Source organism: Idiotropiscis lumnitzeri, chromosome 16, assembly GCF_059441095.1.
Source record: "Idiotropiscis lumnitzeri isolate Australia: NSW breed Sydney's pygmy pipehorse chromosome 16, RoL_Ilum_1.0, whole genome shotgun sequence".
Lineage (NCBI taxonomy): Eukaryota > Metazoa > Chordata > Actinopteri > Syngnathiformes > Syngnathidae > Idiotropiscis > Idiotropiscis lumnitzeri.
Window position 1 is genome coordinate 9,513,935 of NC_142406.1, and position 24,815 is coordinate 9,538,749.

At 41.4% G+C, this 24,815-nt stretch overlaps 1 protein-coding gene across 5 annotated transcripts in view; it reads right to left on the reverse strand.

The window, feature by feature from the left end:
- Window positions 1-24,815, reverse strand: part of samd12 (sterile alpha motif domain containing 12) — a 56,781-nt gene that overhangs the window by 7,021 nt on the left and 24,945 nt on the right. The window lies entirely within an intron of this gene.

Consider the following 24,815-nt stretch of genomic DNA (forward strand, 5'->3'; position numbering starts at 1 on the left):
GAGGAAAGAGCGAATATAAAGCGAGGGGACGTAATTATAAAACAGCACAGAGTGAATCAACGCGGCGAGCATCTTTGTGGTTACAGGCGCCGCAGTGAGAGCAGCAGTGTGTCCAGGAAAACGCTAAAGACACGAGCGCTTGACAAGTGTTTCAAATGTAAAGACGGGAGGAGGAGTGGAACAAATGAAGCGGAGAGAGATAAGTGACATTATTATTTATATATAAGTGCGTGCAATGACAACAAACAGACATTCGCTTCACAATACTATCCAAAGTTGGTACTGCAAGATCAGCAAAATGGAAAACTCTGGAGTCCACCCACTTGCATGAACAATTTAAAAAAAAAAAAAAAGGATTCAAGTTGTTTAATGCCACTCCTAGTTGATGTTTACTGTCAAATTAAACAACATGTTGCATATTTAAAACAAGAGTGAAAAATCACAAGTTTGATTTAAGGGAATCTGCTTATCTTAAGGCGAGCAAATTATTTATAAAAAAAAAAAAAAAGAAATCATGCTAATGATTAGCATCAATCGTCCCAGTTTCAAAAGTCAAGAATATTTGAACACCAACGGTGGCACTACACATATAGACAGATAATTTAACAATACTCACAGGCTTATATTCTTAATGTTCTATGAAAAATGACAAATTTTAAAAAGATTTTACCGAGTCCATTATTCGTAAGAAGTCGTATTCTTGTTCGTTTTTGACTGCATTATACTGCCGCCCGGTGGCCAAGGCGAGCAGAGCAGAAGGAGCGGCACAATGAATTGGATTGCATTTCTGTTTAAGCTCTTCCTGCACAATTTGACAGACTCACCGTTTGTACTGTTGTCATGCCAACATGAATAATAGCACCCCCCGTGTGTGGCAATGGCACACAATGTCACAATACCATCTGGAGCAGGAGCGCTACGGCTGCACCACGTGGACAAACTACATTGTCACTGGAGGCGCCGATTCAAGAGATTTCTTGGAGGTTGCTGACAAAGCTAGCTAAAATTAAATTTCATGTGAAACTATAATTTTGTATCGCCAACCGATGGTTTCATTTACATTTCCGAACAGAGCGATGAGTTTTAGTGGGTGAATGTTGCGCTTGCTGAGCAGAGGAGTAACCACGCAATTGAAAAGGGGCATTGGAAAAACTGCCTGGGGCCTTTCTTGTCTACATCTTCATTTCAAGGAAGGTTTGCTTTGTCAGCTGCAGAGTGAAGAGGCCACACATTTACACTGTTCTCCAAACAGTAAGTAGTGTGATGTGAATTTTAATTTTGGAGTTTGCTTGCATTCTCTCACACACACACACACACACGTCTCCAACTCTTCTTTACACATTCTCTGCATATCAATATCAAGGATAGGCTGCAATGTCGGGATGATGAACGTAATGATATATTATGAGAGATTATGGCTGCTGTAAAATGTAAAATCAATAAAAGTTGACGTTTTCACAACCATTTCGTTATACAGCATTGTAGGGGGACATCATTGAACTTTTATGACGCTAAAGTGTAAATTAAACTGTTGCTGAATATAACTATTATTTTACATAATAACTGTAATCGGCTGAATAAATTGGAACAGACTGACATCGAAATACTTTCCTGATGGACTTCCCTGTATTTGTAGGAGAGCCTCAGCGGAAGAAAGAATCGAAGACTAGGAGACATAATTTAAATATTGACTTATGCGCGCTTATCGATGTTAAATTAGACAATTGCAGGCCCTGCTGAGCACATCAAAGATACACAAATAGTTTCAACTGTATAGAAAGCACAAACATGGAGGCAACGATTTCTTTTTCTTTTTTATCTCTATCCAGAAATTCGGACAACGCGATCATGTGACCACCAAGCACGTTTCTTTTTTTTTTTGCAGTGCTCCTAACTGACCCAGAATCTGTCGTATCAACCTGTCGTCTGTGTTCACACCCACAATGGCGCTAACGCCCATTTTTCTTTCCACGTTACTGCAAAAATACCAAAAGGAATAAAATCTGAACCTACAGTTTGACTGCACTTGGCGCTAGACTTGCACTGGGCGTAAAAATAAGGGCCATTGGTCTTAGATTGAGAACCCGTGGCATATTTTCAGCCCAACACATCCACGTGATGATTCCTCTTCCACTTCTGGTTCCTCATTCTATTTTTCCTTAAGACAATCTCCTCACCAGCTGTACCAGAAAGTGCAAAAAATAGATCAAAATCTATGCACAACAAGAACCAGATGTATGGTGGGTCTGGTGTGTATTTTGATATTTCCATTTCAGTCAAGTTTGTCTGTCACACACGCAATAATGTTGCTTCCATATTTTTCTGCCTTTAGCTGCACAGCAGGGGACTGGCGCACACAGCTCAGTACCATTTCTTAACTGTGCTGCACTATTATGCAGTATAGCTCTCCTGACAGTGCAGACGCGTCCTTCGGGGCTTAACGGAGCCAAAACTGGAACATTAAAAAGACGCCAGGTTTATTGCAGCGCATGTGCGCTGGTGTTTGTGCTCTTTTATTCCTGTGTACTTCTACGTGGAGGAAGAAACGTGTGCATATGAGGAGGTTTTGTGTCGATATGGCGTCGGATGATTGTGTTATTTTTCTAAGATGTCGTTACAGATTTAGTTGGCTGCAACATCCAATTTTTTACTTTAAACAGGTTTTGCAAAACAGCATCAGTAAAATGAAAATTTTATTTTTATATATATATATATATACATATATATATATATATATATATATATATATAATAGACCACAATAAATATTGCTATTATATTATATTATTAATATAATTATTACCGTATAACTTGCACAACAAAATTTAAAAATAAATAGTTGGAAGTAAATGTAACTGAAATAATGTTGTTGCTCAAGCAAAACTAAAAGTGTCTGTATTACAGCACTACATAGCCATTAAAAAAAAAAAAAGTTCTGATTTCTTATTTTTGTTTGCGAGCACTATAATGACCTCCTGTTTTTGTGCCAATACCATATTTCCCCTCCAGGATTTCTTTAAAGGTCTGTTATTGTTTATCACAACAGACTCAGTATAGTCCCCAAAGAGGGCTCAGGGATAAGCAATATACTCGCAAACCGAAACAGAGGCTTTTTACCATATGAAAGGCAAACGGGAAAAAAGAGGGATGGAAATGAAAAAGGGCATCGGAAATAAAAGATGGAGATGTGGGATGAGGAGGGTGTGTGTCCTAAAAGAGAGGATGGGATGATGGAGAGAGAGAGTAGGGGAGGGGAGACAGACTTGAACAACGACACAGCCGTATTCCCCAAGTGGCTTCTGTTCTGTCTTGTTGGCTCTTTGCAGCTCCAGCTCTCAGGATTACCGCATTTACACTTCTGCTTAAAAATAGCTCCCGCGATAATTTATTTAGCTTGAGTACGCCATCCGCTATTGTGCTTCCCGAGAGTACAGCTAGATATACATACACACACATATATGTACGAATCTGATTCTTTTGCTCTTGATATCTGTTCCACAAAATCGTATTTTCTTCCTCTTCCGATTCGAAAATGTACGGTTTACCCAAAAACGTATTCCTTAGAAGTGTGCCGTTTACAACTAATTGCAGGGGCAACGATATGCATGAATACAAAATACATCAATTTGCTTAAATGTATGGGATTTTACGTTATGTATAAGGACCTTATCAATGTATGTCAGAGTATTTCAGTAAATCCCTTTGGCATCAACTTAGACATGTAGAACAGCTGTACACTACTACGGCAGCAACGCCAACGAACGATTGCAGTAAAGTGGGAACGAGTTAACTAAGCTGTATACATATTTTGGGGCTGTCAAAAATATTGTTTCCGGACAATAAAAATTGACTACGAACTCCGATGCTGCAATGTGATTGGAAGATTAAATTAGTGGGTTAAAGGTCAGGTGATTAGATGTATGTGAACAGTGTGACCGCAACACTCCCATTTCAAGGACAAGCTTTTGAGACAATGTGAGAGTCTAAGTAATTCTAAGTAAGCGGGGGGGAAAAGAAAAACAATCTGTTACCAGAGCGATATCCATTTTGCCCTTGGGATACATCTGTCGAGTGTCTTTTGAGCACACTTGAAGGAAACAATATTGAACAGGGCATGCTCAAAGTTGGTCGCGCTTAAACATTAAGCTGTGAGAGGCCTTCAAAGAGCCTAGACAAGAAGGCTTGGCTACTAGTTCGAAGAAGGAGGAGAGCTTCTCTAGCAGAGGTTAAAAGGGGATCATCAGTCTTTGTAGCATGGCGAATCAAATTTTCCGCAGAAATGTCATGACTCGACAAAGGGGAGGACTGCAAGGATGAAGACGACGGGAACGGAGAATCACGCTAGAAAATTCCAACTCTGCTTTTTGACTAAGTTGCTTCGGCAACGCTGCCGGCCTCTGATGACCTCACACGCCGCCATGGCGCCGATACCCGATCAACTATTATTTCCTTTCGCTGCAGCCATAATGGGATTGCATTGTTCCCGCTCAGATTTCTGCTCTCCTAGGGACAGTGAGCCTTTGTGTGGTGAAACGGCGTCACCGCGTGTTATTTTATCATGCACACTTTCACATTATTCAATACACAGGAGAAGTCTGTGCGATGGTAATTGATTTATGAGCCCCTCCTAAATTATCTATGATCAGGAGAAGGTAGACTTCATAGTAGAGCACAGTTGCTTTTAATAGCTTTTAGGATCAGCACAACAGATAGGAACAATGTTTAAATGCAAACTAGAACCAGAACGTAATATCTTTTTTTAATGTTTAATTTTTTATTTGTAATCATGCAGATTTTGACTACAGTTGTACTTCGGATGCATAGTGACAACCCATGATGTAACTTATTGCACTTGTCAAAGGTCCTCCACTCCAAATGCATGTATTATTCTCTCAATGTACCAAGCAGGAAAAAAAATCAAAACATGATGAAGCCCTCACAATTCTAAATGGAAAGATACTGACTAAATTATGTAGATAAATGAAGGTGAAGTGAAATCAATGATTCCTCCCTGGGCCAAAAGTAATCATGATGAAAAGGAAAATGTTATTTTTTTTGCTCTATTAAAAACTTTTGGAAACACTTTAATTCGTCTTGAGTGTCTCTGGGATTCAGGGAGTCTAAACTAATGTGCTTGTCTGGTAATTAAATAAGAGATAAAGTCGACAATTTGTGCCGCCGGTGCATATCAAGTTGGTAGTACTTGTTAAAGTGTTTGGGAGTGTGACTTTGAGTCTTTTCGTGAGTGGGCAAGTGCATCTGTGCAAGCACTCGTGAAGACATTCACATGTTGGTTCTAAAGGTGTTATGACAATGAGTTCCTGTTTTTCTAGGGCAAAAATATATACTGTACATTTATTGAGAAACTCAACAGATTGTTAAGTATAACTCTGCTTGAAATAACTTTCTAGGTTTAGTTTTTTCCCGACATTCAGTGGAATCAATTGCAGTGTATTGCAGTGCAAAATCGCTGATTTGCTTCCTCCCATCCACATACCTTCAACAGTAACTCACCACTCGTGATTGATTGTGCATTCTGTACGTGCTGCGTGCCCCCCGCTGACTCTGTGGCGTTAAACGTACATTAACCAGCTGGGGGTCTGACGACGTGACGAGGCTCCTGCTTTTCCCACGGGGATCAAACCTGCCGCTGTTACAACGCGTCGCCCTTGAGCTCGACACCTTAACCTTAGCACCGTTTAAGTATGCATCGTACCAAGTCGGCTGAGTGTAAATGTATGTCGTGTTACTGTCAGGGTGTGGAGGTCCCAGTGAGTACAGAAGAGGGCACCTGGAGGGATGGAGGAGCTATGCGATGAATATTAATCACCCCGTGCGTGTGGATTTGGGGAGGGACTCGTGGGATTGCTGTGAAGTACTATCTTGGGGGATTTGTACGATACACATTCATTAAGCATCAGTACTCCCGCGCATGAGGCTGAAACAGGGCGCCACGTCCCTACATGCCCTCTGGCATGGACACACTCAGCTCTATAGGGACATGTGTGTTGGGATTACACAAGCGCCTGGGCTGCAGGGGCAAACTGCACAATGTACTTTCACGCTGCTTATTCATCAGTGGTAAACATTTACCTGTAGTTTCATAATACATCTGGGTCAACAGACATTGGGAAATCGGGGGGAGGCTAATGGAATCAATTAGTTAATCTGCTTCACTGCCGGAAATTATGAGCGTTGTTTTAAAGTCAGGGGATGTTTGCTTAAAGAACTGCACAAATATCCATTTGGAGAAGCTTTTTTTTCCAGAGATCTTCACGGACTAAGACCTCAATAAAAAGAGAAGCAATAAAAGTATTAGAATCTTGAAATTGGGTGTGGGAAGCAACGAGCGTTTAACGGGGAGGACGTGAGCTCGCAATGGATCCATGCTGCAAGTTCATCTTTTCTCCAAGTAACATGTTTGTTATGTAAAACACCAATAGTGTTCCATGCCAAAAGCATTTGGAATGCAGTACAATGTTAAACCAAGATGAGTCTCTTAGGAAAGTGAAAGCGAAGACCGGGCACATTTGCACAAATGATGAGTAATTGCCCAAGAGCCTGCAAGCATGCCCCACAAATAAACCTGTCACCTGTTTTCACCGCCTACTTGACACTGAGTAATTACACTGAAGCGGACATTCTGCCATGTTACTGGAACGGCAAAGTTATCACCTATATTCATAGCCGCCGTAGCGCTAAAGGAATTACAGAAGGACGGAATTAACATCTTGGGGGATGTATCGTGTGATTCTTTTTTGTGCAAACAAGTAAACATGCCTGACCAGCAGATCAGATCTAAAAAGTGCCTATCTTTAAGTAATATAGAATAAAAACCTCCTTGCGACATCGGATCGTATGATGATACAAGATGTATGGAGAATAGAAGAATATAGATAATGACCGAGCTCAGGGGCGACAACAACATCAGGACAAAGGAAGTTTACAGTGACGAGACAGATGGAAGGTACAGAGAAACGAAGGGCCGAGGGAGAAAGAACAAAGTATGGAGACAACAGCTGTAGCGGGTGGAATACAAGGCATTTGAAAACAAGACAATAGAGAAACAATTGAAAAACAGCTTGGATTTGGTTGGGTGTACGAAATGCTTTGCGTCACAGCAAATACCGAGAGAACAGCAGAGAAAATCATCCTGAAAGCGCCATTTTTCGGCATGTTTGGGGGTTTGGCAGAGTTGTGGCTTAAAATAAAGAGCTGTTGACAAATTTGAGTCAGAGCTAACCCAAAGGAATTTAGCTAGAACTGAATCTTTGAGGTAAAATGAATGCTCTATTGGATTAAGGTCTGATGATTGACTCGGCCAGTCTAAGGCCTTCCACTTTTTCTGATCTGAAGAAGTCCTTTGTTGGAAATACGCGACATAAACAAAGTTGTATTGTATTGTATATTCATTTGACATTCATTTCTGTTTTGTGCAAGGTTGAGCACGCATTAAATGCAGTAAACTGTCTGAATCCCTCTTTAGGTAAATCACTTGTCTAGCTGAGTGAACACAAGGCACTTAAACAAAATCTACTTGACCTTTTCTGCTCGCAGACATGACTAAAAACAATCGTGTGCTACATTCAGCGCCATTAAACCAAGGCGTTTCATTGTTCATTACCAGCGGAGGAGAAAATGAATTTGTCTTCATGGATCACTGGTTGCAAGGCAAGCAGGTTGTACACAAACCAATCGCGCCACTTACTCTGACAAGCAAACAACCAGCAATCAAACCAAAGGCCATCATTCCTACACGACACAACACGACCAGCGCTGGCAGTGCATTGTGACGCATGTTTGCCAGCTGGAGACAGTTGACGAACAAATAAGAATTACAGCGCTCGCCTCTTTATCTTCCTGTTGGACTTACTACTTACTGCACTCATGTGATTGATGGCTGAATGCAAGCCTCAGTGTGCAGGAGATGAAGAGACAGGAGCTACAATGGCCGACAAAACGGGAACAAAAAGCAGAAAGAAGGCAAGAGGAATTGAAAAGATAGTGAATAGGCATTGTTAGTCTTTGGAGGGATGAGCTGCCATTTGTTCAGGAAAATACCGTTGTCTTTTTCAACAGAACATGCGTGTTCTTTGGAAGTTCTACAATTTAGAAAGTTTGTCATTCCGCATTCTGTTGAACGCAGCTGCATTTGAATAATTTCAGCTCACAACTTTGGGGATGACCCAGTTCTTCGGGAGCTTTACTCGCAGCCGTTAAAAGCGATGCCAAAAATCAGCATTCTGATACTGACGTTGATTTGCTCACGAGAAATGCCAAGGCTAATAAACACTTTGGGGCCTGATTTGCTTAAATTTGTTTGCAAGCAAAATGGATGGAATCTTGATTGGACACATAAACAGATGTGGAAGCTGATCTACACCCCGGGTTTAATCAGGATTGCGTCATGAATCACACACTGAGTAACTGGAGCTTATCTTAGTTGACCTTGGACTGGTCACCAGTCAATTAATTGCAAGGCACAGTAAGACAAACAACCAAAGACCATCATATTTTCACAGTTTAGCTGCAATGAACGCCGTCAAACAAAATGCCAAAAAAAGAATGTGTGAACACTTCTTCAGTTTAAATTTTGCCAAGAGGGTAATTTTCTTTTTGATTTGAGTTTTCTTTGTGCCGGTAAGAAGTCTTAAATGTGCACAGGCAATCACAAGCCCTCTGAGCAAACTCTTAATTACAGAAGCAGCCACTTCAGGCAATTTGAAAGCAGCCGTGATAAACTAAGGTGTTTACATCATCAAAAAGCAGCTGCGCTTGCAAGGAGAATTGAAGAAATTAGCACCGTTCATCACACACCAGAGCGGGAAACGCTGACTTGACTCAAAATCAAATTTGAACTCTGTTGTCCCATGAACAAAGACTGAAAAACATTTGGTGTCTGAAAAGCCATAGCGATTGCGGTCCTTTTGACATGACATCTCTCTCCAAGTGCGAGTCAAACATGTCTCGGGTTTTTATTTTCTGCTACACATCACCTGGAAGTCGCAACAGGCAGCCTACCTAATGATTGTGTTTCTTCCTACTGTCACAAGCCCCATGCTGCTATTTGTCACTTCCCTACAACTTTATTTAGACTCCATCTCAAATGAGAAAACAGCAAATGATGCGGAGATTATGATGTCTCCATTAGACGGTACATTTTTCGGAATCGTGGTTGCAATGCATACAGTCAAGTATTAAGCTGAAAAAGTGTCTCTGTCGTTGCCATGACGAGACTGACTCGCCTACATTTTTCTCCAAATTCCAGGAATGTGCTTAAAACCAGCATGGTAATATTTCTGGTCACGGTAAGAACAAAGAAGCGGGAAGGTGTGGGAGGAAAGAGTGGAATTTAAATCTAATCAGTGTGAGTCAGGAGACTTTAGTGACAAGAGGAACTAAAATGACTGGACCGAAAAAGCAAAAGTTGAATTTTCTGAAAGTAATGCTAATTAATGTGCAATGACAGATGGTTGTTGATGCTTTAACTGCTTGGTTGATCACTTGATGGTGCCGTAGAGCAAATGAAGCACTATGAAGCTTCGAACCGTGAGCAACCCAAATGGCTGGAATGTGTCGATGGGCAATGAATTTTTCACTTTTTACTATCTCCCAACTTGGTGCTAGTAGAAAGCAGGTAGAGGATGCGGAAAAAAATTTGGTCGGACCACAGATGGAAGAAGCAATGAGGAAAGGTCAGGAACAAACAAGGTCAGAACTGCGGCGGTAATTCTGAAGTGACCGCTGCAAAGTCTGGCATGACACAAAGACGATCTGGCAAAGCTGACTTGGAGAGAGGCTGCTTATAAGGCGGCTGAATAACGAGCCTCAGCTGGATGTTCCAGGTGTGGGTGGTTGGCTAATGAGCTGAGGAGTGGCCAGGAGCAGACTGGAAAATTCCACCATGGCAGGAGAGCAGGCAGGAAGGATTGTGGCATCTAATGAGAGAAAATGCTGATTTCATTTTACATCAGACCTACACGGCTGGTAAGTGTTCTTTAGAAAATGCTCAAATCGAATTTGCAGCCTTCAGAGACGTATTCCATTTGCTTTTGTACAAGGCTCCAAACATTGAAATTTTTTTTTTATCGTAATGGCCTCATGCAATGAGTCATGAGCTTAAAGCGCGGGAACATTGTGATGTCACCTGATAACAACGTATCCTGTATACTCCCTCATGACCAAGAGCGTAAAAATGAGTAGTATGTCTTCCCAAAGATGCAGGCATAAGCTCAACTCACAATTTTTTATATATACTTAAATATGAGTGATTTTCAATTTATTCAAGATTGGCAGTAGCCACACAAACAGCACATTTTGAACTGCGAGTAAAGTTTTTTCTGCGCGAACATGTGCCACCGTACACGTCAACGGGTGTTTGCACCCGTGTGCCTCTTTCCCAATTTTCCATCAGGCCGAGCACTGTCAGCGTGGACCTATTCGATCAGTCTCAGGGAATAGAGTGTGCCTGCAGCACAGTGCATGGCCACCGTTTCTTCTCCCAGGGGCCACTTCCCCTTAATTGAAACTCAACTGAAACACAAGCCTGCAAAGTACAGAGGCTCCTGCGACACTGTTATCTGCGCCATCTCGGCCTCGCATAGTTGTGATGGAAAGCCTCTGGCCTGGAGAATGCACACACACAAACTTATATGAGATGTTCCCTCAGTCCTGAGCACACAACGGAATATGCCGAAAAACAATCCCGCAGAGGAACACACACGCGATGGCAAGGACTCGTGGTCTGAACTATGAGAAGCATGAAAGTAAGACAAAGTAGATCGTGGTTATGTGGGGGGCTCTGGGGAATAAGAATGATGAAAATTAAAGAAAGGGGATTTATTGCCACAGGACAAGAGTGTTTGAATAAAAAGGCTGAAAGATCTGATGTCAAGGAGGTTAGAGGTAAACGGAAAGTCAGGTATGGACAGCAAATGGATAGTTAATGTGAGTCGGACTGTTGGTTGAAACTGGGTTAAAGCTGCCGGCTAAGCACTAATCACCGTTTAAGTCTGTTAACTGTGGAGGTGTGGCAAAGTGATTCCTCACACACTATGGATAATGAAATAAAATGAAGCCAGAGCCAATAAATTATTGCTATAGACCTGCTGCTTCACATTGGGTGTGTATTGCCAACTATTGCAATGCTCTACGTTTGCAGTTCAGGGTGAAGGGAAGACTTCAAAATCAACAAAGGTGTACAAAACTAAGAACACGCTAATAATAATCAGAATAGCTTCAGCAGCATCTATCATTTTTACATTGCAGGAGTTGCCTCCTATTAAGCATGGGCTTGACACTTGCATTACCCGCCAAAAAATGTACCTGAACTATGACATACCTATCGACCTATCACTTATCAATTAGCATCTGAACCATTTGCCTTGTTCCACACCATGATGTGAAATTGGACATGCCAAGATCACATGGTACCAATATGCTGACGAGGTCTTTTCTCGCCTTCCTCAGGCTTCAAGCAACAGCAGGACACTGCTTAGCATGCAGTCAACACCTGTCTTGCCCGCAGTCCTGTTTTGCAGCAGCCTCATCGTCGGCATCTATTACTGAGGTTGGTGTAGCGTTGAAGGCGGAGTGTGAGTGAGGCTCTTTGTATTCTGCTAATCCTCCCGTACAGTTGCAAAGGGTAATGGGGGTTAACAAGAGCTTCACTTACACACATGCTGACTGAGTTCCTTGGAGGCCAGAGAGAAAAAGTACTGCGCGTGCTATATAGAAACCTCTCCATGGGCCTGCTCATTTGGGATGGTTGGAGCTTGCTGATAGTTATGAAGGCAGAGGCAGAAGTTATGAAGGCGTCTGCCTCAGCTGATACTCATTTTGTGATTAGTCCAAGCATTTTTGTCTTGTTAGTCCAGTTTCAGTATCTCGCATATGTATCTAGCCAATGTTCTCCCGGTTATCAGAACAGCTTCCACATATTAAACCTTAACTGAATCAGGCCTTGCTCAAGTCAACGTGTTAGCTGGATCTTGATATACAGTAGGTGCGACTAAAGTATAGCTTTGGATTCACAGGACTGTTGAAAGATTTGTAATAGTACCTTTCAGACTTGGTTGTGTAATTCTGTTGTGCAATTTGATTCTATTCCCTTATGACCACTTGTGCCCAGTCTTCTGTTTTCAGGGACTGCCTGGTAACACTTTATTTCCGGTGACATGATGTGCATGAATACTGTCTGGAGGCCTAACGTGCAGCTCCCTGCACTGTTTAGCAGTTAGTTTTCTTACAATAAACACTCTGCAGAGAGGATTCTTTGCTGGGTTGTATGATTCTTTTGTCTCTTTCAGGACCTTATGCTGCACAATTAAAGTAGATCCCATTATCTTGGTGAGAAGTCACTGATGGTTGTTGCCTGACTTCTGTGTAGCCAAGCGTGGGTTCAGTTCCTAGACACACATTGAGATTGTGAAGGGTTGTGCTCTACAATTGAATGGCCACCACTCCATGATGATAAGCGGGGTGGAAGATGGATGGACAGGTGTTGGTTTGAACTTACAAGACCTGATTCAACAAGAACAACGAAAATGGCTGACTTCCGATTGCTTCTCTCAGCAATTTACACCCATGAATCAACGCTTTAAGAGATCAGATGAAGGGAAATATCATCGTTTAAAAATGATTTGGCCAGCTAAATCACCTCCTATACATCTTGCTCTGGCCTCATGGGAGGCTCTCAGTCTGGATCTTTTCAATAAATCAGAGTTAATAGAATTTTGGTACTTTTACATAAAATCTAGGCTCGGGATGGGCACAGCATACGTCTCTAGACGTAGCAGGGGAACTCTGCTCAATATCTTTGTCACATAGAATTGTAATTGTGTGGGGCTACGGTGGCAGGGCCACAGCATCTCTGTTTGGATATTGCCGGGTTAGATTTCCCCCGAGTCTGGAAGAGTGTAAAAAAAGTCTCTCAAAGTCTTTCTGTCTTCTCAAGACTCGTCACACAGACTTGTTCTCACTGTCACACCTTTTAGGCTGCGGCAAGACGACAAATCTCATCTCCCACTTTAACACAGATGAATTTATTGAAAAGTAAGAAAATATATCTAACACCTCTATGGAGACAGATTTACAACTGGTTGACCTCCATATTTCAAAATGTGAACTAACACGATTCTAAATCTTTTCCCAGCAGTCGCCATCCTAAGAAACGATGCTTTAACCCAGGCGCCAACAACAATTTTTGGTTTCTGGTATCTCACAAATGCTTCCAGGAGAGAAAAGAAATGTTCTAAAATGTAACAAAAAACGGTTTGGTTGGCACTTCTTACTTTTGACACGGAGTCTCTCGCTGTAATTGTTCTCTACACAGACTCACTCACCATCTACTTCCTTGTTGTCCATCAAGGAGACCAAGCGTCTATTGAACAGCAGGCAAGTACTACTATCGCTTTCTTTCTTATTTCTTCTCATACTTGCTCTCTGTCTCTTTTCCTCAGTCTGACACACATTTGGACATTAATGCTAACACATCCTTCTCAAGAGGGACCATCATTAGCTGCTACTCTTTCGCAAATCGACTTGGCAGTGTAAAATGCCCGTCAATGATAATATCGTATCCCACTCCAGTCATTAGATAAGCATTAAGACTGACATTGCAGATTTTAATTTTGAATAACAATAAACCTTTGTCAAAGTCTCACCTTTTAATAACCTGGCAAATTATGACTGAGAGAATCATAATCAACTCCTCGGTCCAATTGCTTAATTACACCGGCTGCGCTTTTCCATCATCTGTTAGAGACGCACCCTCCCCCGTAGGATGACAACACACAAGAGGGGAAATTAAGTCAGTGACAAGATGGGATTCAGCTGGTCTGTTTGAAGTGGCCCAGAATAGCAGCACTGATGTAAAACACAGTGGATTGCGAGGCCGCTGTCAGTCAGATGCGAGTGTCATTAAATTTAAGTATTCCCGTAAATGAATTCATAGTTGGCTGTGCCCATGCAATCTTTGAGAATTAAACCTGTCATCTTTGCTTTTGACACTACAGTGGCCCACTACATCGCGTGCTCTGACAATCAAAACAGAAATAGAAATCATGAAAGTAAAGCGCTGCAAGTCCTAATTCTTTCTTTCAGTTTCAGTTTGAATGTCGTGATTAATAATGTGTTCAATTTCCTGTATTTTCATGACGCTCCGTATTACTAGGCGCAAGCATGGTAAAACTTAAGGCAGATTAAAACATATGGTCGCATGCATGCATGCATGCAAAAAAAAAAATTTACGCTAGCATGCATGTTTTTAAAAAGGCAGCGGGAGAAAAACCCAGTTTGATTGTATGTATCATAAAAATTCAGAAATCGGCAGAAATCAGCTTTTGTAAAAACTCGAATAACTGTGCAAGCAGTCATGTTAGTCCAAGCATTCACAATCCATTCAAAAATCGTGGCGTAACTCTCTTAGTAAAGTCACCCATCTCTCACACATCACTCGCAACTTCTAGTTTACACTGACGTCCAACATTTCGAGTTCCTTCTTTAAGCCTCCTGGAATAATGGCAATTCATTTGCTGCACTTCAGAGTATACTGGTACAGACTGAAAATGTACATGAAAAATGTTGTCAATTATGGGTTTCACTTTTCAATATCGTGATATTTATAATATAGTATCTGTATTAATAATGGTACATTTTGTTATGTCATTACTTATGTATAAATACAGAATTGATCATTTCTTCACTATTTTTGTGCTGTCATTTATTTGGTGTTTCTCCTCGAGACATTGACGCACCTTGCCAATAAAAAGAATCCACAATAAAACGTACTACAGCGCTCGGCACAATTTAATTGCAAAATAGCAAAAAACAAAAAAGGGAAAGTGACAACTAAGCATAAATAAACTCATAAAAGATCAGACAGTAGCGAGGGACCAGGTTAAATGGCAATCTGTTCGATGCTCGTCAAAGTCAAAGACACTCAAAAGGTGAACTTTATCCAACTCCTTGCAGTAATTGGCCAATAAAATAAAACACTAACAAATGGGGGTTTTTTTTGGCCCAGAGGGGGTAATTAGATACATGAAGGAGAGTTCCAATCTTATCTGACTGATGCTATGAAGGGTGCATAATGAAGACTAATATGTCGTTTATAAATAGCTGGTGGGAGGACTGGGTGTCATACGACCTGAGTGTGCAGTGTACCGTGGCGTCGACGTGCCAGGGTAGTAAATGACTGCCATAGCAGAATAGTTGCGTCATTTGTGAACAGAATATTCTGTACCTATTTTTTTTTTTTTACTGACATCACTTAACCACGCTGACATGCTATATAATTCAACACCAAAAACGGTAGCCACAAAGATGGCAGGAGAATAGAGTGTGGAAATGTGGAAAGACTCAATTAGGAGTGAGCGCGTGGACCTGTATGAGTGTTATGGATTAATTTTACATCCAAATGCCTTTTATGAACTAACAGTGAAACATGGGGAAGGCAAGAGGGCTTGAAATGAAAGCGATGCGCCTTATCCGCGTAATTCTTTTCCATCCCCATAATTACCGTTTGTGTACATTCAGTGGTCACAAGAGGTTTACGTTCTTCTGTCAAGTTTGGAAACCCCGATGGTGGCTCTGCCGTTAATATGCAGACTGTAAGCTGTAACTGTTGCAAAATGGCTCTTGTGTAAATGGCAATAAGCAAATGGGCGAAGGCTTGTATGTCCACAAATATGTTGCGGCTAAATATACATCGTAACTGCGTGAATAGACATCGTCATGTTGTGTGTTTGTTTGAGCACGATGGCCTCACAGTGCAGCGGTCGTGGGTTCGATCCCGGAGTGGAGTTTGCAAGTTCTCCCCGTGCCTCCGGGTACTCCGGTTTCCTCCCACTTTCCAAAAACATGCATGGCAGGTCGATTGAATACTCTGAATTGCCCCTCGGCATGAGTGTGAGCGAGGATGGTTGTTTGTCGATGTGTGCCCTGCGATTGGTTGGCAACCAGTTCAGGGTGTCCCCCACCTACTGCCCGAAGATAGCTGGGATAGGCTTCAGCACCCCTTGCGACCCTAGTGAGGACAAGCAGTACAGATAATGGATGGTTGTTGTGTGTTTGTGCGAGTGTAGTATGTAAGAATATGGGCTTTTAACTCACTTACTACCATTGACGTCTAAACACGTCAACGATCCATTTTTTTTTTTTTTTTACTTGGCTAGTAGTGAATGAGTTTTTTTGGACAGAACTTCACCAATAAAGCTTCACCAATAATCTTTCATGCATATTTTAAACAAATGAAAAAAAAAAAAAAAAACAACCGGGCAAATACAGAATCACTTATAACCACAATTTATTGTATGCAACCCGCGGGGCATTTTAATCAGGCCTGAATTGAATGAAAGAAAAAAAAAAAATTAAATAAATAAATCTAAGTCATTTAAAACATTTGACATTTTACCACGTATAACAGTACAGAAAAAAAGTACCGAAGGTTTTGAGATAATCGAGGAGCGTTTGAGCACGGACTCTCGAGGGGGTCACTTGTATGAACAGGTGTGTAAACGGGAATTCTTGCATATTCATTAACAAACATATGACCTGATGAGCTCTACTTCATTTTGCACATTTGAAAGGCGCCGTCCTCAGTGCACACTGTTCGTAAATCGGGTCGTTCATCAGCGTGTGCCATGAGGTTTGCACATGACACATAACACTTTAGTAGAGCTGACCCAAACACGCTATCCAAACGTTCTTGGCCTACCCCCCCTTTTGTAATTTTAGATCCCACTATGACACGCTAGTCAAAGAGTATGCCCACCGCTGACATCGAGGAACGGAAAATTCCAGTACCAGTAATAGTACGGTATTCATGCATGCAACGGTGACATAATCTCAAGAGGACTAGCGCTACTATATATATGTAAATTAATTTTGGGTGGGCAGCTGGAGCGTAGCCACTTAATTTCGGGCTAATGGTCAAGTTGCATGAAAACTGGCTAATATTGTTATCATTGTGAAGGTTGCTCTAAAAGTCTAAAACATTCAAATTTGTTCTGTGCTGCAAGGGTTGATGACTTGTAAAATATGCTCTTTGACTGTTAGAAATAGAATCTTTGTCAAGTGAATTTTTGCGTCAGCTCCTGCATATTAATTCAGTAGCTTTTAATACTGTACCCTTAATAACGTGAGTGTCTCTTCATTAACATGGAAGTGCTACAAGCAGTTTGGCATTCTTCCCTGCTGTGTGATCTTAACTGTTAATGTCAAGACAGATTTATGAAGAGTAATTCCGCAAGTGAAACGGCAGTAAACCAATTTCCCCATGAGTGATAGCACACCTTCTACAGCTACACCGCGACGCACTTTCATTAATTCACAATGCCATTTCGCATTGGCATGTTTCCCTGCAAACGAAGCGCGGGGACGTAGGTGCATTAGTTTTGAACTTCATTATTTTCTGTTTTCTAATTTACAGGAGTGCAGCGAGGGGTATAAACGGAGTAAAACGCTATTTACGATTTATCCTGCGGTAGCAAAGACTAGGTGTCCCTCATTAGCTGTATCAGCAGTAGGTGGCTGCTGGCATAGTTGCAGGGCCAGGCCATCCTGAGGTCAGACTGGAGGATAGTCAAAAGATATAATGACACAAGGAATGTCCCTGAAGCCAGCCACTGCTGAGGGCAAAGGCTCGCTGCCCGGTATCAGACGCAGAACGTGGAGGACATACAGATATAGACACAGGAGCGCAAAATGCTCCTCTGGCAATTTAACTGCAATAACAAGATTGGACCGACACTAAAAGATTGTCAGCTCGGTCAATAAACCGATAAAACAGATGAAATAAGTGTGAAATAAAAAAATCAAAAGAGCCAGGGAGCGATAAAATGAGCTTAACGTTCATATCTGTCGTGTGAATGGTGTTTTGTTGGTGCAAAAAGATCAGCCATGTGGAAAAAGAAAAAAAAAAACTTTCAGCACTGGTGTGGAATCTCAAATCCGTCTCCGGAAATTGCTCACGATATACAGTTCCTTAAAATATATTTAAAAAATAGAGTTTGAGAAAGTACTCGTCGCATTTTTGGTCCCAGCGAGGTGCAAGACACGCCACTGTGCTAATTGGTTGTCAGGGAGTAAAAACTGCATGCAACAACAAAAGCAAAAGGAAAAACACAAAATGTGCCTTTTATCTAAAAAATGTTATCCTATTTTAATAAACAGCCACGTGACAAAAAAGAAAGAACAAAACTCCATTGTCACCCTTTTTTCTCTACTATCACGTTATTCTACTTTGTTGATTTCATTTGTGGGTCACACATACTCTGTGATGATGTTACGCAATTTATGCAACCGTCTCGCCCACACGCGGTGCAAAAACAAGCCAGAGCGGAATTTTATAAACCACGTTAAGACAAAATGTGCATCTAGGACCTAGACTCGAATCTAGTCTTTAGTTGGGTCACGGGTGAGCTCGAGCCAATCACAGGGGACTTTGAGCGCGATTCAAATTGAACTGGTCGCTAGTCGGTAAAATCACCGGGAAAAAACAGGGAGAGAGAGTTGACACCATTTTGTGTTACTGAGTGAGATTTTGTCCCGGAAGGAGTCATCGAACGAGAAAGGCGGAGAGGATTGTGTATGCATGCAAGCGCAAAATGGACCAAAGCCAGCTCCAACCAAAGGCTATCTGATAGAAGCTGATTAGCTATGTATTGCTTGGTTGAGAGGACAACAGATGTGCAAACAAAGTTAATGTCTAGCCACTCCACTACACCACGGAACAATAGATAACAGCCTCATTTTCAATTTGTCTCATTTGTTTATCTCATGTTTGTTTGTCGCAAACCGCGCAGTGGAGGTTATTCTCCACCAGGGACGAGCACATTCGGAATGAATGACAATTACGCTGGACAGTTGTGTTGAATTATTTGGGGTCGGCTAAGTACTGTCCACAATGCTTTTGTCTATTGTAATTCAATAGATAAAAGAGAAATTGACATTCGAGAACCGAAGACGAATACTAAAATCCCCTCCATGCATTCATCTCATTGAATCGAATAAAGTGGTAAACTGTCATCAGCTATGCCTTCAGTTTTTTTTGTTTTTTTTTACAGTGCCAGGCGCTATTCTCTTCTTAAACACTGTACGCCACAATTCCAAGCCAAAGGCATTAAAAGTTCCCCATCAATCATGTTTGCCCTTAAAGTGAAAGATGTTAAAATAATAATGGATGATCAGGTGCGCTGCTGCGCTTTTGCTAAGTAGGCTGCCATAAATCATCAATAGACCAGTCGGATCCCAAACAGGCATAAAATACATCATATCCTTTTTATGTAGCCTGTCATTGCGCAACACGCCTTTCAAAAGACGCTAACCTTGGCTGTTTTTGCAGAGTACACAATGTCCTCATACTCCTTTGTCTTGCATGGTACAACATGCTCGGAGGGGATATTCGTTTCATGCCCACCACTCATGCTTCAGTCCAAATCAGCCAGCCAGACATTCCTTGACTAGTATTTGACTCATCTTTGAGAATAAGACTAAAGCTCTCAATTATCCTTTGTAATTAGGGAACCCATTATCTATTGCAGGCGCTAAACGCTTAAGAAATTGTTGCGAGGCAAGCAGCAATCCCTAAATACGACACGTGTGTGAAATTAGATCTATATACAGGTTGTCAATCCTGTTCCATGAGGTCCCTGACCTGCCTGTTTTCCATCTCTCTGTGCTGCAACACACATGATTCAAATGATCACGATCGTTATCCAGCTTCTGCAGACTGGTTATCTGATCATGTGAATCAGATGTGTTTCAGCAGGGAGCGATGGAAAACAGAAAGGACAGGAGGCCAAGAGGTACAGGATTGAAGACCCCTAGCCTGTATGCTATATACGGTACCAGATTGACATTCCATAACAAAACGGCCTGATAGGGAAAATATTGCCAATAAAATTGATATGATGTAAATTCTGAAGATGATCCTTTACAAATATGTGCAGCTTTGTGCAGAGCCATTAGAAAGTGATACATTCTCACAAGCCTCCCATCCCCATATAGAATCCTTGGAGGTCAGCCAATGACCTTCTCCGTGCACTGCCAGCTCTGAGAAAAGTACTGTCATGATGACGTGCCAGAATTACGGAAAGCGGCTGTTCTCTTGAGTGGAACAGAAATGTTTTTTTGGTATCCTTGCTGAGATACGTGCCTCTATAATTTTGGATATCAAGGAAATCGGAATGACAGGTTTAAGATGCTGCCCTCATAAAGTCAATACCTGCCCGATCCCAAACAGAAATGATCAAATATATATTTTCAATTCACAGGCAGATTGCATTACAACATATAAAGACATCTACAAAACGTATTCTATGAAATAAACATGAAACTTAAGCTAAATGTCAACAGCTTGGTAGCAGTATACGTCTCTGATCACAACTAATTCATGTATGGGCTTGAATAATGAAGAAGCCAATCGTTGCGTTGGAGCAAGTGCTTCTGAAACAAACCGACTGAGAAAAAAGCCTGGACTGAGGCCTTCCGGTCATAATTCTGAATACTCGTAATTAGTGAACTCATTATTGAAGGTATCACCATATATAATGTCAATTTACATAACATAGAGGTTACCCCGTGAGGATAAACGCTTCAGATAATGGATGGATGGACATCAAATTTAATGGTGGCGTAAAAAGTAAAGCGACTTTAAATCGCGGAGCTTCAAGTTATCCACATCATATTCTCAGTGCTTTTTCTGACTGGTAGAGCGCCCCTCACAAGCACACAGGTTTCCCTGACAACCACAAGCACAAGCGCAATGTCCTTCGGCGCAATTTTTCTCTACTCCCCATTACATGTAAAGACAGTAATTCCGAAGTCATTGCACCGGCTGTTTTATGGGATGATGACTAGTGCAGTAAGTGCGCTTAGGCCTATTGATCCAGGTTTGTAAGTTCATGAGCAAGAGCTTGGAAGCTGAGGGCATGCACTCAGAAGTCTGGGCTCCTGGATGTCCGGTGGTGGTCGGGGAAGTGAGACACTGCATCAGACTGAGTGGAGCCAGTCCATGGTGCCAGGCAACGGATGGAAGAACCTTTTTAATGCGATCTCATTTCACGATAACTGAATGAGCATGGCTTCATTACCATGAAACAAAGCCATCAACTTCATCTGTAGCCACTCAGAACATTTTCAACCGGAGTACTTTACAACAGGTTTCCCCGGAAAGCAATATATGGATAAGGCACCGATCCGCACGGAGAACGGTAAAGAGCCTTCTGCCTTCCGACTTTGGGCAAGAAACTGCAATTCAGGGATACACACTAGACTGGTTGCCAGTAAATCGCAGGCCACATTTTTTTGGGAATATGTAAGGAAGACAGAATATCAAGCCAACGGGGTGAACATATAAATTCCACGAGAGGGCCTGAGCCGAAAGTAGCGTATCAATGTTGGCATTAGACGTATTTTACCGGTTGACTTACCCGATTCTGATTGGTGTGGTACCAAGACTGAGAAGGTCAGAGACGAAGTTAGTCGACGCAACCATTGTTAACGGCAATTTGTGACGGCTACGCTTAGTGCCGGTTTCTCTCTACAATACATCATTCTCAGACAGCCGGACCAAGGCTATGGTCACGGCGCTCTGGGCATGTGCCTGACAACATCTCTGCAGGCAAAGATATAAACGAACAACTTCCGATGTCAGCAAATCTGTCACAACAAAACATCAACATAAGTCGGGTGGAGGGTGGCGGGCTGACATCACGGTGAGAGCATACACTCGCGCAATATGCCGATTTTGATGTTTGAATGATGTCCTTATAATGTTTCTGTCTTTTCTTCCGGCACATTTGATTCAAATTGCGTTATTTGCTTCAGCTTCATTATCAGATTCACAAATGAAGATCATCACTAGCGTCCTTGAGTGAGTCAGTGTTGGAAGTAAAGGTGGGGTTAGTTATGTATCTTCAGCTAAATTATTTTACACATGGTTCCGTCTAACCTTGACATTACTCATCTGCCTCGCAGCTCTTTTGTTCTGAGAATAGGAAAAAAATGCGGTGTGTGTATGTGTGTGTTGACTCGAGTCTATAATTGGAAGCCCTCAGTGGTCTGGGCTGATGTGTCGTTATTGTACGTCAAAGACATTTTAACTTTCAGTTTTTTTGTGCGTTATTATATTTAGTCACTAAGCCAAATATGTATTTTCTTTCATTGTGTTTTTCCAGCTGGTGCTGTTACTCCAAAAGGAAAACATGTTTTGATAGAATGAAGGACATCTGGACTCCCACCATTATCATTTCCGAGCAAACATGACTTGTGCTTTCACAACAGGAAGCCAATTTCTGAATTAAGAATATTGATCAAATCTGAGTTATCTCTGCATGCATCCCCATGTTTGAGGTTTAAAGCCAAGTGATTCATGATTTTAAGGTTATGGTGAACTATGACGTCTCCGCAGGGGAGCAGTTCGAAGTTTTATAAACGATATATATACCACATTTATATCTAAATGGGGACAGGTTAAAAAAAAAAAAGCAGTTTGTCAAAGGTATTCACTTTCACATCTTTCGGGCACTGAGCCATAGTGAAAGTCTCTGCGGAAGAAATCTTACTGACGGGAAATGATGGAAAAGAATTAATTTGACCTTCCCTCGCGGCAAAAATAAGCAAGGAAGAAAAAGAGGGAGGATACAGTGGAGAGCATAGAGAGGACGGATGAAGTCAAGGGAACCGTAAGGCTGAAGGGCTTTCATAGAGGCTGCGGTCCTGGAGGGAGAGTTCGGCTAATGAGAGCTCTCGGTTCGTCGCACACCGGCGCAAGTCATCTGATTCATGGGAAAGCCCAAAGGAAGAACAGAAGTCACACGGAGCGCCTTGAGTCTTTTCAACAAAGTCTTTGGAGGAAAAACATACAGTATACCGTATAATCCACTTCAGGGCAAGACGTACTGTATTTGGAGTTTGCACAGAATATAAATTGGAATTTTGGCCTGAAACAGAGGATGTCCTCAATATGTATATGTCCTCTATTCCCATACAGTTCATTCAAATCGTACTTCAGTTGCATCACTGTGGGTGTTTGGATAATGACGTTTTAAGTTTTAGAATGACACGGCATGAACTCGTTGACGAATATGTTGTCACGGAACGCTACAAGAATCATTTATTGCCATATTTGCTAGTTGTTTTGTACTTATCTCTTTTAAATGTTTATCAAAGCAATCGTTACAATCGAGAGTCCAGAAAAATCGAGTTTCACTTCTGCTGTTGGAACGGAATTCGGTCGTTAAGGATATATATATAAAACATTCCATATTGGTGTTAAATACTACAATATAGACATTGCGATATTTAATAATACCCTAAGGATTTTTTTTAAATGTATTTAGTAAGTCATTTAGTGTTAATGAACTCCTACAGTCTATAAAACTATAAAACGGCAGAAAAAGGAACACGCATCAGGTAGTCACAGAACAACGGGAGTCACGCATGAGTGCACCTGATGAAATTCGAATAGTCAGTCCTCTCTCAACGCTGTTTGATCTCTCTAATATTTGTTTTGACACGCCACCGTCTTTACCAGCTAATAGCCGCTGCTTGTCACGAATGAGTCTGTACTTGGGTGGTAACATTTTTTTGACAATGCCTACGTGATAATGGAAAAAAAAAAGTGGAGTAGCTTAAGGACAGTGTTGTGGCGGCCAGAATTTATTTCATGGCCTTAAATGACATAATTAATCGTGATTTGTTGTATCGATCTAATATAATATATTAGAAAAAAATGATAACTGCCAGCTGCTTATAGAAAAGAAAACAATCGCCAAATGACAATTACATAGATGCTGCACGTAAAATTATTATCATTTGATGCATGATCAAAGGGATCTTATTAGTTCTAGTTCTTCATGACAAAATGCCGCGACATTACTGATTTCGAGTTTATAGTTGCTTTGCTTGATTTAGCACACCGACATTCAAAAATAGGTCGCGGTGAGTGACCGATCACATTTAGGAATATTGAAAGGAATCTGCGTGTGATTTGTCTCGCATTTATCTCTGTCACTCTTAATGAGTCTTTGTTCGAGTAAATGAAGCATAAACACTCTGGCCATGCCTACATGCACAGATTACTGTGGCGTACTGCGAAAACCACTTTCACGGGGCGCCGTCAGCTGTTTAATTCAAGTAGCTTTGGAGAGTGATGCTTTCACAAGCCAGTTAATAGCATATTTATTAGCACGGGGTTGAAAACGCCATAATGGGCCCGAGCATGAAATTGAATGCAGAAAAAGTTGAAAATTGGATTTCTTTTTACGAGTAAAGAAAGGCAACGCTTCACCAACTTCCCATCTTTGCATTGCAGTTAATTAAGAGCGAGGCCGTCCGAGGCCGTTAAAGGGCTTTGCATTCCCTTTTTTTTTTTTTTTTTAAAAAGCCTCTGTGACAAAACACAATAATTCACCTCATGTTTTTTTGGGGGGTTTGAGACCTATTTGATGTTTGATGTAAATCTATAACTCACTTCCATTTCCCGTTGACATCTTGTCTCAGGTGAAGGAATATTGCTGTTTGTTTCAAGCTTAATATAAACGGTACAGCTCGTGGAAATCTCGGGAAATCAGACCTATGAGCGGAGAAACCAGAACTGGCCAGACAGAAAGTGTATCATGTTTTCTCATGAGACGCAGGTTTATTGCTTTCCTTACCTATCGATCCTTGTTATTACAATGCTCCCCCCCCCTCACTTTTTTTTTTTTTTACTTTGTGTTTTATTATGATGACACTGTCTTTCCATTTCCTGAGTGCATAGTGTAGTTGTCTGAAAAGTTTGAAAATGCAACAATCTTATCATTAAATGAC